This window comes from Somniosus microcephalus, chromosome 8, assembly GCF_052327205.1.
Source record: "Somniosus microcephalus isolate GS21.2 chromosome 8, FLI_Smic_1.0, whole genome shotgun sequence".
Classification (NCBI taxonomy): domain Eukaryota; kingdom Metazoa; phylum Chordata; class Chondrichthyes; order Squaliformes; family Somniosidae; genus Somniosus; species Somniosus microcephalus.
Genome location: NC_140994.1, coordinates 69,145,783 through 69,159,316, shown reverse-complemented (window position 1 = coordinate 69,159,316; position 13,534 = coordinate 69,145,783). Strand labels below are relative to the sequence as shown.

At 48.6% G+C, this 13,534-nt stretch overlaps 1 pseudogene; it reads right to left on the bottom strand.

Annotated features, from left to right (window-relative positions):
* Positions 1-1,345: 1,345 nt before the first annotated feature.
* The window catches only part of LOC147113615 (interferon-induced protein with tetratricopeptide repeats 5-like), a 51,411-nt pseudogene continuing 39,222 nt past the window's right edge, over positions 1,346-13,534 (bottom strand).

The following is a 13,534-nucleotide window of genomic DNA, read 5'->3' as shown; positions in this document are numbered from 1 at the left end:
AATAGTTTTTTTCTCTAACACAGACCTATTTGGTGGTGTAAGAAGGTAGAGTTTGGCCTAATTTCTAATGCTTTCTTCAACAGCGCCACAGCTTTTTCACATCTCCTTCTCTTCTCAAAAATTTTGCTATATAACGCGTTACATATGGAAGGTCAGGGGACTTCTGCAATGCTTGTTCAACTAATTTGAAAGCTTCCTCCTTTTCCTTGAACTCTTGGGGGGAAAAATTCAGTTGGTTGCGCCTCCCGTTAGCGCCTTAAGAGGGCGCTAACAGAACGCAAACCAGCTAGCGCCTGGGCGCAGTACTGCCCACGCCTCCTGCAAAATTCAGCGGGAGGTTAGTGCTGGCGCTAACCGGTAGCGCCCTGCAGCGCTGCGCTGCTGGCGATGACGTCATTGGCGTGCGCAGCGCCCTGTTCACACCCTGGCCACGATCTTCGGGAGCGCCCCCTGACTTACCACCGGACGCTATGTCCGACGGGGTCAGGGAGGCGTACCTGCGGCCAGGGAGGTGCAATTTAAAGGCGAGGTGCGGGGCGGCCATTTTTTGTTGCTGGCTGCCTGCCAGCACCTGCCTGCGCTCCCGTCCCAGACCTCCTGAAACGCCCCCCCGCCCCCCTGCAGAGTGCTGGCTGTGCTCCAAGAGCCCGGCACTTCTTTTGAGTGCCGGGCTCTTTTGCCTGTGCTCCCGATCCCCAGGGGCCCAGCTGGGCTCCAGGTCATGCTGCACGAGGCCCCTCCCCTTTAAGAAGGGGATGAAGGCCTGCAATACCACAGCGCAACGTGCCGCAGCGTGTGGCACTGCGGCATATAACGCCGCAATATTGACTCACAGCGCCCAAAGATGGATGCGGGACACTTCCAGTAGCGCCCCGCTTCCCTCTTGGGGTGCAACCACTCAATTTCCGGCGCAGGGACGCTAATTTTTCCGGGGTGCTACTTTTAGTGCCCCGGCGAATTTAGCGCCTCAGTTGAGGCGCTACTCAATTTTTAGCCCTTGTAGTTTTAGAACCAACAGCACCATAGCTACAGAGTCATCTGGATCAAGCTCCAGCACACATCGCCACTGCTTCACTGATTGACTGCGTTCACGGCTCTCTGGTGTACCAGAAAACCCTTCCAGACGAAACAGAGCAGTCGCATAACCAACATTCCATTCAGTGTCATCAGGATCTTCTTCCAGAGCCTTTTTAAAACATTCCTTTGCCTCTTCATAATATTGACTAGCAGAACTCAACAGTGACCAACCCTTCTCCTCGTATACTTCAGGTATCAGTGCTGTATACCGAGAGCCATTAATAAATCGTTTACAGATCATCTCCAGCTTGTCGAGGTAGGACTGGGCCTAGTTTCCATAGGTGATGATGCATCTTCTTTCAAATTCATGTTTATGATTCTCCCTCAGAATCTTTTCAGCTTCCTTTAAGTTTTGTATTGCCTCTTCACAGTCACCCTGCAGACTGTTTACAAAAGCGAGATGGTTGTAAGACATGGCCTGATATTTCACACCAGCCTGTAATAAATCTTGTAATCCATACTTCATGTCGTCCCAGTTAATGCTTTCTTTCTATGGGCCCAACATGAATTGACACTGAAGCTAGACAGGTTTTGCTTTCAAGCAATCGTTCAGTGTGTTGCTGCAAGAAAGCACAAAATAATTAAAGCCCATCTTATGTGTCCCCTGTTGAGTTGAATCAGATATTCGTGTCTTTCTCACAGGGACTTCTTCAATCTCTTTGAGCAAACACCGTGTAAGACGAGACCCATTGCACATCATTAAACTACTTTATTTTACAGCGAGTTAATAAAACAGAGCAACAATTACAATTGAATTCAGTTATTCCAATCGATATACCTTGGCTTTGAGGAATAACACAATATATTGAATACACTAAGCGACCTCAGAATCTCTTCAGCTTGCCATAAATTATTGAATGACTCCTCATAGCTGCCTTTCATACAGTTTACAAAAGCAAGTATTATAAGGCATGGCCTGATATTTCACAATATCAGATTTTATTGTATAATTTAGTCGTTCCTGCAAATCATCCCACTCAACATTTTCCATCTGCAGATTCCACATGAAGTGACATTGTAGCTGAAGTCATTTCACTTACAAGGGAATCTCTTTCAGTATCAAACAAACAAAAACAGATAGAAAAAGACCAGCTGGACCATGGAGCCTGTTCCACACCGTCATAAAATCATAGAACCATAGAATGGTTACAGCACGGAAGGAGGCCATTGGGCCCGTCGAGCCCGTGCCAGCTCTCTGCAAGAGCACTTCAGCTCATCCCTCTCCCCTGCCCTTTCCCCATAGCCCTGCAAATTTTTTCCTTCAGGTACTTATCCAATTCCCTTTTGAAAGCCACGATTGAGTCTACCTCCACCGCTCTATCAGACAGTGCATTCCAGATCCTAACCACTTGCTGCGTAAAAATGTTTTTCCACATTTCTCCTTTGGTTCTTGTGCCAATCACCTTAAATCTGTGTCCTCTGGTTCTTGACCCTTCCACCAATGGGAACAGTTTCTCTCTATTCTGTCTAGACCCCTTATGATTTTGAACACCTCTATCAAATCTCCTCCCAACCTTCTCTGCTGTAAGGAGAACAACCCCAGCTTCTTTAACACCACAACCTCCATTACCCCTGACCACCAACCAGCCTTGCAGCCTCCCTGAAAATAGACTGATAATCAATGCCACTATGCTAATAGAATGGGGTAAATTCTCTTTAATTACTTGGCATTCCAGAATTTTCACCAGTGTTTCAGGAGCATATTTCATCATTTAGACCCCTTTTCTGTGACGAACTTGCATACAGCGGGAATCCAGAATCGGATCCTGGGATCTTTCTGCTTACATGGCTGAGCTATGCAGGAATTATTTATGACTTTCACAGCTCCCACGTTGGGTGTTAGAGTGGGGACATAGAACTGAATCCAAGTTAACAGAAACACACAGATCTCTCACAGAGATCTTTTATTTTAACATTAACACACGGATTAAATAAGAAACACAACTTGCCAGCACAGGCCGCCGGGCCGAATGGCCTTGCTCTGTGCTGTAAGTTTCTTGAGCTGTTTTGAAGTCCTGAAGTGCCCGGTGGCCAAACTGACAAAAACCCGAAGTCTGTTGAAATTTTGGACATCTTATTTCCATTAGAACAGGACACGTTTGTCATCATCGACTGCAGTAAAAGGAACTAGGTATTGTTAAGTTCTTATATTCTTTGGCCTAGAAATTCAGTATCGCCACGTTTGGGACGCTGCAGCCGGGCGATCGCTAAATTTAGCGACCGGCGCAGCTTAGCGCCACCTTCGCCGAAATTGAGTTGCATCGCCCCAAGAGGTTGCTGCTGTGCTAAAGCAGGCAGTGCACGACTATCATAAGGCGCTAAGCCGGCAAGCCGGGGCGCTACCACCGAGGGCGGGCGCAGCGCAGGTGCGGCGAGTTGCTGATTGAAGGCAGACATGCTGGCACCGGTCAGCTCTTAAAGGGGGAGGGTCGATTTGTTTTGCTGCGACACCCTGCACACTGCAGTCCTGAATCAAGGCCTCAACATAGCTGCTTCACCAGTTCAACGCCCAGGACTATGGATAAGGCTAGGGAGCAAGCGTAGCGCTTCAGCGAGGGTGCCCTGAAGCTACTGGTTGGCGCAGTGGAGTGCAGGCGACCTTCCTCTTCCCTGATAGTGGCAGGAGGCTACTGCCCAGCGAGTATAGAAAAGCCTGGAGGGAGGTGGCAAACAGGGTGACCTCCAACAGCATGGTTGCCAGGACTCCTGTGCAATGCAGAAAAAAGTTCAACGACCTCACTCGGGTTGTCAGGGTGAGTACCCTTTCCAGTATCCTCTTCATCCCTGCTTGTGCACCTCACTTTATGGCCAAAGGGACCTGAAAGCCCCAATGCCCAGCCCTCATCCAACAGCTATGGGACTCTCATGAAAATCACTTGCACATTCAGCACTTTACACACTGTCAGGGCTATTCCACCATGGGAGGCAGTGCAGCCAAGATGAGGGCTTGACACTGTCAGGGCTATTCCACCATGGGAGGCAGTGCAGGCAAGATGAGGGCTTGACACTGTCAGGGCTATTCCACCATGGGAGGAAGTGGAGGCAAGATCAGGGCTTGACAGTGTACTTAGAGTCCGTCCTTTCTCTTGCAGGGCAAGCTGGCCCACAATCGCAGGCAGCAGCGACGGACCGGGGGAGGCCATCCTGACCTTAAAGAGCTCAGCGACCTGGAGCAGTGAGTGGAGCGGATCATGGCAGGCCGGCTGATTGGCCCCGTCGCCACTGGAGATGCCAGCCCCGGTCTGGACAGCAATGGTAAGGTCATCACGTTTTTGACCTCTCTCTTTCCACTTGTGCCTCACACCAGCATCCTTTGCCACTCTCGAACCAATGCAGTGCATAGCAGCACTCATGCCTCCCTCGCTGCCGCCCTGTCCTCACTCTAAAGCAACTCTTGTGCCTCCCTGCTTTCAGATGCTGATTCGCCAGGTGAGGAGGCGGGCCCTCAAGCTGGCACTGTGTCTGATTCAGAATTCGAGGAGGAGGAAGAGGAAGCCGGCCCATCAGTGCCACCCTCAGCCGACGCAGCCCATGGCCATGATGGGGACACGTCTTCCCTGGCGGGGAGCAGGGGGGAAGGATCTGATGAGGGTGAAGCTCCGGGGCCCAGCAGGCTGCAGCAACGCGGGAGGGGTGGGGACGCTCGGCGGCCTTCTCCCCGGAGGGTGAGTGCATTCTCCAGTCCTTGTTGGCTTCTCATGGATGTGCTGGAATTGTTTACCCACAACATCTCTTTGTCCGTTTGGTCTGAGCAAATCCAGGCGAGATCTTAACCTTCGGTTAAAGAACATCATGGCTGGGGCCTGGTTGGTGACTGCATGTGTCGCATTCCGGTAGACAAACAGGAAATTGTCCACCTTGTGCTGCAGCGGAATGTTGTCATTGTACATAGCCTTTATTGCCTTCTTAAATGTTTGTGCGAACCTCTCAGCCAATCCATTTGTGGCTGGATGATACGGGGCGGATGTGTAATGCCTTACCCCATTCTTTTTCAAGAACCTCCGGAACTCTTCGGACACAAACTGTGGTCTGTTGTCGGAGCAAATCTGTTCTGGCAAGCCATTCCTAGCAAAAATGGTCCGTAGGACTGCAATAGTTTTCTCCATGGTGGTGGAGGACATTTTGATGACCTCAGGCCATTTCGAGTACGCATCCACGGCTATTAAAAACATTGAGTCCATGAATGGACCAGCAAAATCAATATGCACCCATTGCCATGGAGATGAGGGCCACTCCCATGGGTGTAGAGAGGCCTGTGGTGGTGCATTTTGGACTTTCTGGCATCCTGAGCAGCTCTTGGTCAGGTCCTCGATTTGTTTATCGATTCCCGGCCACCACACATAAGCCCTGGCTAGGCTTTTCATTTTTACCCCTCCCAGATGACCCTCATGAAGCTCATTGAGCACTCTATCCCTTAACTTGGGTGCAATTACCACTCGGGATCCACACATCAAGGTCCCCCGACACACTGACAGCTGTTCTCTCCTTGTCGAGAAAGCTGGCAACAGTGAGTCGCCATGTGCTGGCCATCCCTTCACCGTCAAATAATATACTCGAGACAGTGTCGGGTCATTTCGGGTTTCCTTTTTGATACAAGCGTTAGTTACCGGTAGGTATTCAACTATAGTCGAATGGAATATTTCGACAGGATCAACTGCTGGTGCTTCCTCCGCAGTAGGCAGTGGCAGGCGTGATAGCCCATCAGCATTTCCATGCTGTTTCGTGCCCTTATATTCAATCTCATAGTGGTGCACCCCAAGAAAAAGTGACCATCTTTGTAGTCGTTGCGCAGTCATCAGTGGAACGCCCTTCTTCGGATTAAAAATGGAGACAAGAGGCTGGTGATCAGTCAGCAAGGTGAATTTCTGCCCGTGCAGATAGTGATTGATCTTTTTCACTCCCCACACTAGGCTGAGGGCCTCCCTGTCAATCTGGGCGTAGTTACGCTCGGCTGAGGTTAGTGATCGTGACGCAAAGGCTATTGGCCTCTCTGAGCCGTCCGAGAATTTGTGCGAAAGCACCGCTCCAATGCCGTAGGGTGACGCATCACATGCCAACCGAATTGGTAATGCCGGGTTGTAATGGGCCAATACCTCTTTCGATGTGATTAGTGTTTTGCTCTTCTGGAAAGCTCGTCTACATTCGTCACTCCACTTCCATGGCACCCCAGTTTGCAGCAGGATGTTCAGTGGGTGTAGTATTGTAGACAAATTTGGCAAGAACTTATGGTAGTAGTTTACCAGCCCGAGGAACGACCTCAGTTGTGACACATTTTCCGGTGCTGGAGCCTTGACTACTGCCTCAATCTTCTCTGGGGACTTATGTAACCCCTCTTTATCGATAACGTGGCCACAATACGAGATCTGTTTTCTGAAAAACTCGCATTTGGGGCGGTTAGCTCGGAGCCCATATTCCTGCAATCTAGTGAGCACCTGCTCCAGGTTGGCAAGGTGATCACTGTCATTTTCGCCCATGACCAGGATGTCGTCCAAATAACACTGGGTCCCTGGGATCCCTGGCAGGACTTGTTCCATTGCCCTCTGCCAAATAGCCGGAGCTGATGCTACCCCGAATACCAGCCGGTTGTATTGGTAGAGACCTTTATGGGTGTTGATAGTGTGGTATTTTTTTGATGCTTCTTCTACCTCCATTTGCAGATACGCCTGGGCCAGATCAATATTAGTGAAGCGTTTCCCTCCAGATAGCGAGGCGAAAATATCTTCAATCCGCGGAAGTGGATATTGTACGGTGTGAAGGACCGGGTTCACTGTTACCTTAAATTCCCCACAGATGCGAACCTTCCTTGGTTCCCCAGGCGTGCTGCTCAACGACTTTTTCATCAGAGGGACGGTGGGTGTAGCCCACTCGCTCCAGTCTACCTTGGACAGTACAGCTGAACGTTCCAGACTCTCCAGCTCTGCTTCGACGGCTGGGCGGATTACATAAGGTACCGGTCTGGCCTTAAAAAATTTTGGGCTTGTGTTTTCTTCAATTTTAATCGTCGCTGTCATGCCTTTTAGTGTTCCGAGTCCTTGCTGGAACACTTCTTTCGCGTCAGTTAGGACCTTTGACAGTCGCCCAGGTGTGACGTCGTCATCCTTTTTGTCAGACACAGTCAGTGCCAGTATGGAATGCCAATCCAGTTGTATTTTCCAGATCCATTCACGTCCCAGTAATGGTGGTCCTCCATCTTGCAATACATACAGGTCTAGTTTTGGTGTTTCCTTACCTTTATATATAACGGTCACCCTTATTTTTCCTTTGGGGTAGACTTTTTGCCCCGTGTACATCTTCAAAATAATTTTTGTGTCTCTCAAGGGTATGTGTGAGAATAGCCGCTCGTAGTCCCATCGGTTTATGACTGTTAGGGCTGATCCTGTGTCCAATTCCATCTTTACCTGGACTCCTGCTATCTTGAGAGTGACCCAAATGGTTCGGTGATCCTCCGTTGTGATCACATTATTTAGTTTCAGACAACTCAGTTCCCTGCTTTCGGAGTCGTTATCACTCTTTTGTTCGTCTGAACTATTCTCCGTCATATTATGTACCTTCTTGTACTTTTCTTTGGTAGGTTTCTTATTGCTGGTTTTGTTTCCTGACCTGCAGACTCATGCTATGTGTCCTACTTTTCCACACTGTCTGCACACCTTGTCTTTGAACCAGCAATCATTCTGGTCGTGTGTTGTTCTGCCGCAGCGATAGCACTTCTCTGTTCTATATGACATTTCGTTTGTGCCATATTCTTGCGGTCTCTGTTGTATCTCTGCAGCGCCCCGTGCTGCTGCTTCATATGATACCGCAATGCTGAAAGCCTTTTCCAGCGTAAGGTCCTTTTCAGATAAAAGCCGTTTCTGGGTTCCTTCACTTTGAAGCCCACACACAAACTTGTCCCTTAATGTATCTGCCCGTCCCGCTCCAAACTGGCAGTGTTTCGATAGTTTGCGCAGTTCTGTTAAATAATCAGCATTGCTTTCATCCTTATGCTGGTTCCGTTTGTGAAACTTGAATCTTTCTTCTATCAGCAGCGGTGTGGGGTTTAAATGTTCCTGTAGTATCGTTACTATATCTTCAAAACTCTTTTCCATTGGCTTCGTTGGGGTTACTAAATTTTGTAATAAACCATATGTCTTTGCACCCATTAAATTTAACAATACCGATGCTTTCTTGCCATCTGACACCTCATTTGCCTTGCAGTATACCTCTATTCGTTCGACATATGTAGTCCAATCTTCGACTTCATTGTCAAACGCGGTGATACTGCCACTCTTTGGCATTTTGGGTGTGTTTTAAAATGGCGTCTCCCAATGGCTTAAAATGACGTCTCCCGCGCTTTCCTTCCTCCCCCGCTGCTGCCAACGCCGCTCTCGGCGGTCCTCGTGGCAATGGCGGCGCGTCGTTGGTTTCTGCGCGTCTCTCTCTCCCTCTCTTTGATGCTGCTCGGCCCCTGAATACCGGCTGTGCCCTGTGCGCTCTGCCCTCTCTCTCTCTTCCCCGTCGACGCTTCTCGGCCCTTTGTTGTGCCGCTCGGTCGGGCTCTAGCCCGCCGCTGTCCGGGAAGGGTCTGCGCACTACCTGTTGCCAGCCCATTTCGCTGGACCACCTCGACTGGAAAGCCAAGCCTGGCTTTCGACAGCCTCCCCCGCAATTCTCGAGTCTCTGCTGGATGACTGGGCGGTTGCCCGTGGTCGACGCCCGAGTCTCTGGCCTTGACCTCCAATCCACTGATCTCCAGGAATGAATCCCCGGGAGGTGATGCAGAGTTGCAGGTAGGTTCGAACTTGCCTTGTCGCCAATGTTGTGTCTGTGTATAATAAGAAACAGACTGCAGGAGAACGGTACAACAGGTGTTTACTCAATGTGGCTCACACTGGGAACTGATCTGTACAGATTACTACTCAGTGCTATATACAGGTGTGGTCACTGCCGGTACTGCAGTATACATGAGCTGTAAAAGATAGTTCCCCCCTTAAAGGTATATACATTACAGAGATGTACTGACATCTCCTTCTGAAGAGGGCATTCGTCACCTGGCGGATGTAGCAATGTACCGCGAACTGGGAGATATTGGCAATGTCCCCAGTAGCGGATTGGAAGGAGCCGGTGGCATAGAGGTCGAGAGCCACCGTCACCTTCACTGCCACCGACAGAGACGTCCTGCTCCTCAGCTGTGGCTGCAGATCTCTCTGAAGCAGGTGGCAGATCTCTGTGACCACCTCCCTTCTGAATCGCAACCTCCGAACACACTGCTCCTCAGACTTGTTCAGATATGAGAACAGCTGGCGGTATACCCTGGGTGGGTAAGGCCTCCTGTGCCGACACTTATTGGCCCTTCTCCGTCTGGCCATGACTGGCATTCTCTCTCGGTGTCTCTGAGCCCTTTGAATGCAATGCAGAAAGCCAACATTTCCACCCATTGCAGCCCCCATTATATGTGGCGACTCAAGGCTATGGCACTGAAAGTTAAATCCAACTGCAAAGCTCTGGCCTTAAGCCAGAAGTACCTGTGCGAGCGCTGAGTCAAAGCAGAAAGCTCTCTCCCTTTGTCTCTCTGCAAATCTCTCTCTCTCTCACACAGAAGGAGTGGAACAAAATGGCTGCCACAAAGAATGGAGGAAGAGTCCCCTTTAAATAGCACCCCCTGCGCCCCACAGCGACTGGGAACCTTTCCGCTCAACCAGTCGCTGGGAGCGCTAGGTGCACAGAAGGGTGGCGCCACTGAAGTTCCGGTTCGGGGCGCACCAAGGGCGTTGCACCATGAAAGGACGTCAGGATCTGCGCGCGCAGCTGAGCGGGCGCTACGGTTTTGCGCCATTGCTAAATCTTCACTCAAGTTCACGAGAGGCGCAGATCGCGCCGCGCCCGGGTGCAAGCCGCTTCGCGCCCCACTTATCGCCCTCTTAAGACGCTAGCGGCTGGCGCTACCAACTGAACCTCTAGGCCTTTGTGTCTACAATTCCCTCGTGATTTTCACATGCACAGCTCAATGCTTGGTTCCTTCAAGTGTGGATATTCCCCTTGTTGTTCATGTTTGGTTAAAAGTTTAGTGGAGTTACTTCATGTGTGTCACTTGTTGCAGTTTAGTGGTGTCTTATCTCAAGACAGTGTCAGCCAGTTCTGCTGGTCCCATAGCAACCCAAGATTTTTCCTTGGTTACAAGCTGCCTTTCTCTAACATAATGTCTGTCAAAATGTTCCTCCATATTCCACGTTTCTCAGCTTGCAGTTTAATGTGGTTTAGCCAGCATTAAATTTCTCTTTTGTATTACAGTTCTTCCTGTTGTTAGAGATGTTTAAAACAGATATTTCCTTCAGCTACTCACTCTTTTAAACAGATGAGCTATCAGGAAAATTAAACTCATTCAATTTTTAAAAATTAATTCACAGGATGGCAAGGCCGGCATTTATTGCCCATCCCTAATTGCCCTAGAGAAGGTCATAGAGTCATAACGACACAGAAGGAGCCCATTCGGCCCATCGAGTCCATGCCGGCTCTCTGTAGAGCAATCCAGTCAGTCCCATTCTCCCGCCCTATCCCCGTAGCCCTGCAAGTTTATTTCCCTCAAGTGCCGATCCAGTCTCCCCTTGAAATCATTGAGTGTCTCCGCTTCCACCACTTTCATCGGCAGCGAATTCCAGGTCACCACCAGTCGTTGCGTAAAAAAGTTTTCCCTCACATCCCCGCTGTATCTCTTGCCCAAAACCTTAAATCTGTGTCCCCTAGTCCTTGTACCATCAACCAGTGGAAACAGCCTTTCCCCGTCTAGCCTATCCTAACCCGTCATAATCTTGTACACCTCTATCAAATCACCCCTCAACCTCCTTTGCTCTAATGAAAACAAATCCAGCTTCTCCAACCTGTCCTTATAGCTAAGATGCCCCATCCCCGGAACCATTCTGGTAAATCTCCTCTGCACCCTCTCAAGGGCCTTCACATCCTTACTAAAGTGTGGTGACCAGAGCTGGATGCAATACTCCAGTTGTGGCCTAACCAGCGCTTTATAAATGTTCAGCATAACTTCTCTACTTTTGTACTCAATACCTCTATTTATTAAGCCCAAGATCCCATATGCTTTGTTAACCACTCTCTCAATATATCCTGCCACCTTCAGGGACCTATCCACATTAACTCCCAGGTCCCTTTGTCCCTGCACACGCTTTAAAACTGCGCCATTAAGTGTATATTGCCTCTCCCTGTTCCTTCTGCCAAAATGCATCACCTCACACTTCTCTGTATTAATTTCCATCTGCCACTTGTCTGCCCATTCTGCTAGCCTTTCTATGTCCTGTTGCAGTCAATTGGTATCATCATCACTGTTTGCCACACCCCCAAGTTTGGTGTCATTGACAAATTTAGAAATTCTACTCTGTATTCCAGTATCCAGGTCATTTATATATATCAAAAAAGCAGTGGCCCCAGCACTGACCCTTGGGGAACACCACTGTCTACCATCCTCCAGTCTGAACAACAGCCATTTACCACAACTTGCTGTTTTCTATCCTTAAGCCAATTCCTTATCCAAGCTGCCGCTGACCCACCTATTCCATGAGCCTCAATTTTGTTAACCAGCCTTCTATGTGGTACTTTGTCAAACGCCTTCCTAAAATCCATGTAGACAACATCCATTGCATTCCTTCATCAATCCTCTCTGTTACTTCATCAAAAAATTCAATTAGATTAGTCAAACACGATCTGCTTTTTACAGATCTGTGTTGGCTCTCCTTAATTAACTTAAACCTCTCCAAGTGCCTATTCATTTTTTCCTTGATTATTGTTTCTAAAACTTTACCCACCACTGATGTTAAACTGAATGGCCTGTAGTTACTAGGATTGTCCTTACACCCTTTCTTGAACAGTGGTGTCACATTTGCACCTCCCCCACATCTAGGGAAGATTGGATAATTATTGCAAGCACTTCCGCCATCTCCTCCCCCAATTCCCTTAGCAACCTGGGATGCAAGCCATCTGGACCAGGTGACTTGTCCACTCTAAGCACACCCAGCCTTTCTAGTACATCCTGACTATCAATTTTCACCCTTTCCATTGCTTCTACCTTTTCCACTTCTACCGATATTTTGTCAGGATCCAACTCTTTAGTAAACACCGATAGAAAGTACTCATTGAATATTCTAGCCTTGCCCTGCACCTCTAAGCATATATCACCTTCTTTGTCTCTAATAGGCCCCACCCCGCCTCTTACTACCCGCTTACCTTTTACATGCCGGTAGAACATTTTTGGGTTCCCGTTTATATTAACCGCCATTCTACTCTCATATGCTCTCATTGCCAATCTTACTTTCATCTTCACATCCCCTCTCAACTTATTGTATTTGGTCTGGTTCTTCCTTAAAGAATTCACCTGGCAAGCATCAGATACCCTCTTTTTTTGTTTCATCATCTTCTCTATCTCCCTTGTCATCCAAGGAGCCCTTGCTTTGGTTCCCATACCCTTCCCTCTTGTTGAAACCTAGCCTATACTTGGAACATCTCCTCCTTAAAGATCATCCATTGTTCCATTCTAGTTTTTCCTGTCAGTCTTTGGTTCCACTTTAGCTGGGCTAGATCCTTTTGCATCCCATTGAAGTTAGCCCTATTCCAGTTTAGAAGATCCACTCTAGATTGCTCCTTGCTCCTCTCCATTGCTAATCTAAATCTTATGATACGATGATCACTCGTACCCAAGTGTTCTCCCACAGACACTTGGTCAACCTGGCCCACCTCATTCCCCAGCACCAGATCCAGCAATATCTCCATCCTAGTTGGGCCAAGAACATATGGGCCAAGGAGATTCTCCTGAGCGCATTTCAGAAATTCCTCCCCCTCCTTTCCCTTTACCCTAGCATTATCCCAAGCGATATTTGGGTAATTAAAGTCCCCTAATATCACCACTCCATAGCTCTTGCATATCTCTGCGATTTCCCTGCAGATTTACTCCTCTACCTCCCTCACACTATTTGGAGAAGGTGAGCTGTCTTTTTGAACCACTTCAGTCCGTGTGGTGAAGGTACTTCCACAGCGACTTTGTCGTCGCAGTTTTTGGTACAACTGAGTGGCTTGCTATGCCATTTCTGTAGTGTATGTAACTGTTCTACCTTTAAGAGAACTATTGTATGTAACCGTCCCCCTTTAAGAGAACTATTTTAGGTGTGGCACTATTTGATCTTGGCTGCTGTATACTGTAATACCGACGGTGACCACACCGGTATATAAGTGCTGTGTCAGGATTTATTGGGCAGATTCGCCCTGACCTTCGAATAGTAAAGTCCTGTTAAAGTTACTCTTGTAGTCTGTGTATTAATTCGTCATAATACCCACAGACTTTACAGTGGCGACGAGTTCGATCTTACCCTGCGGCAACAATACTTCCGAAGCAGTTAACGAGCGTCGAGAAGAGGCACCCGCCCTCGTCGTTCTGCTGAGAGAAAACTCGAGTCTGCAGAGCAAGGAAGAAGGAAGAATT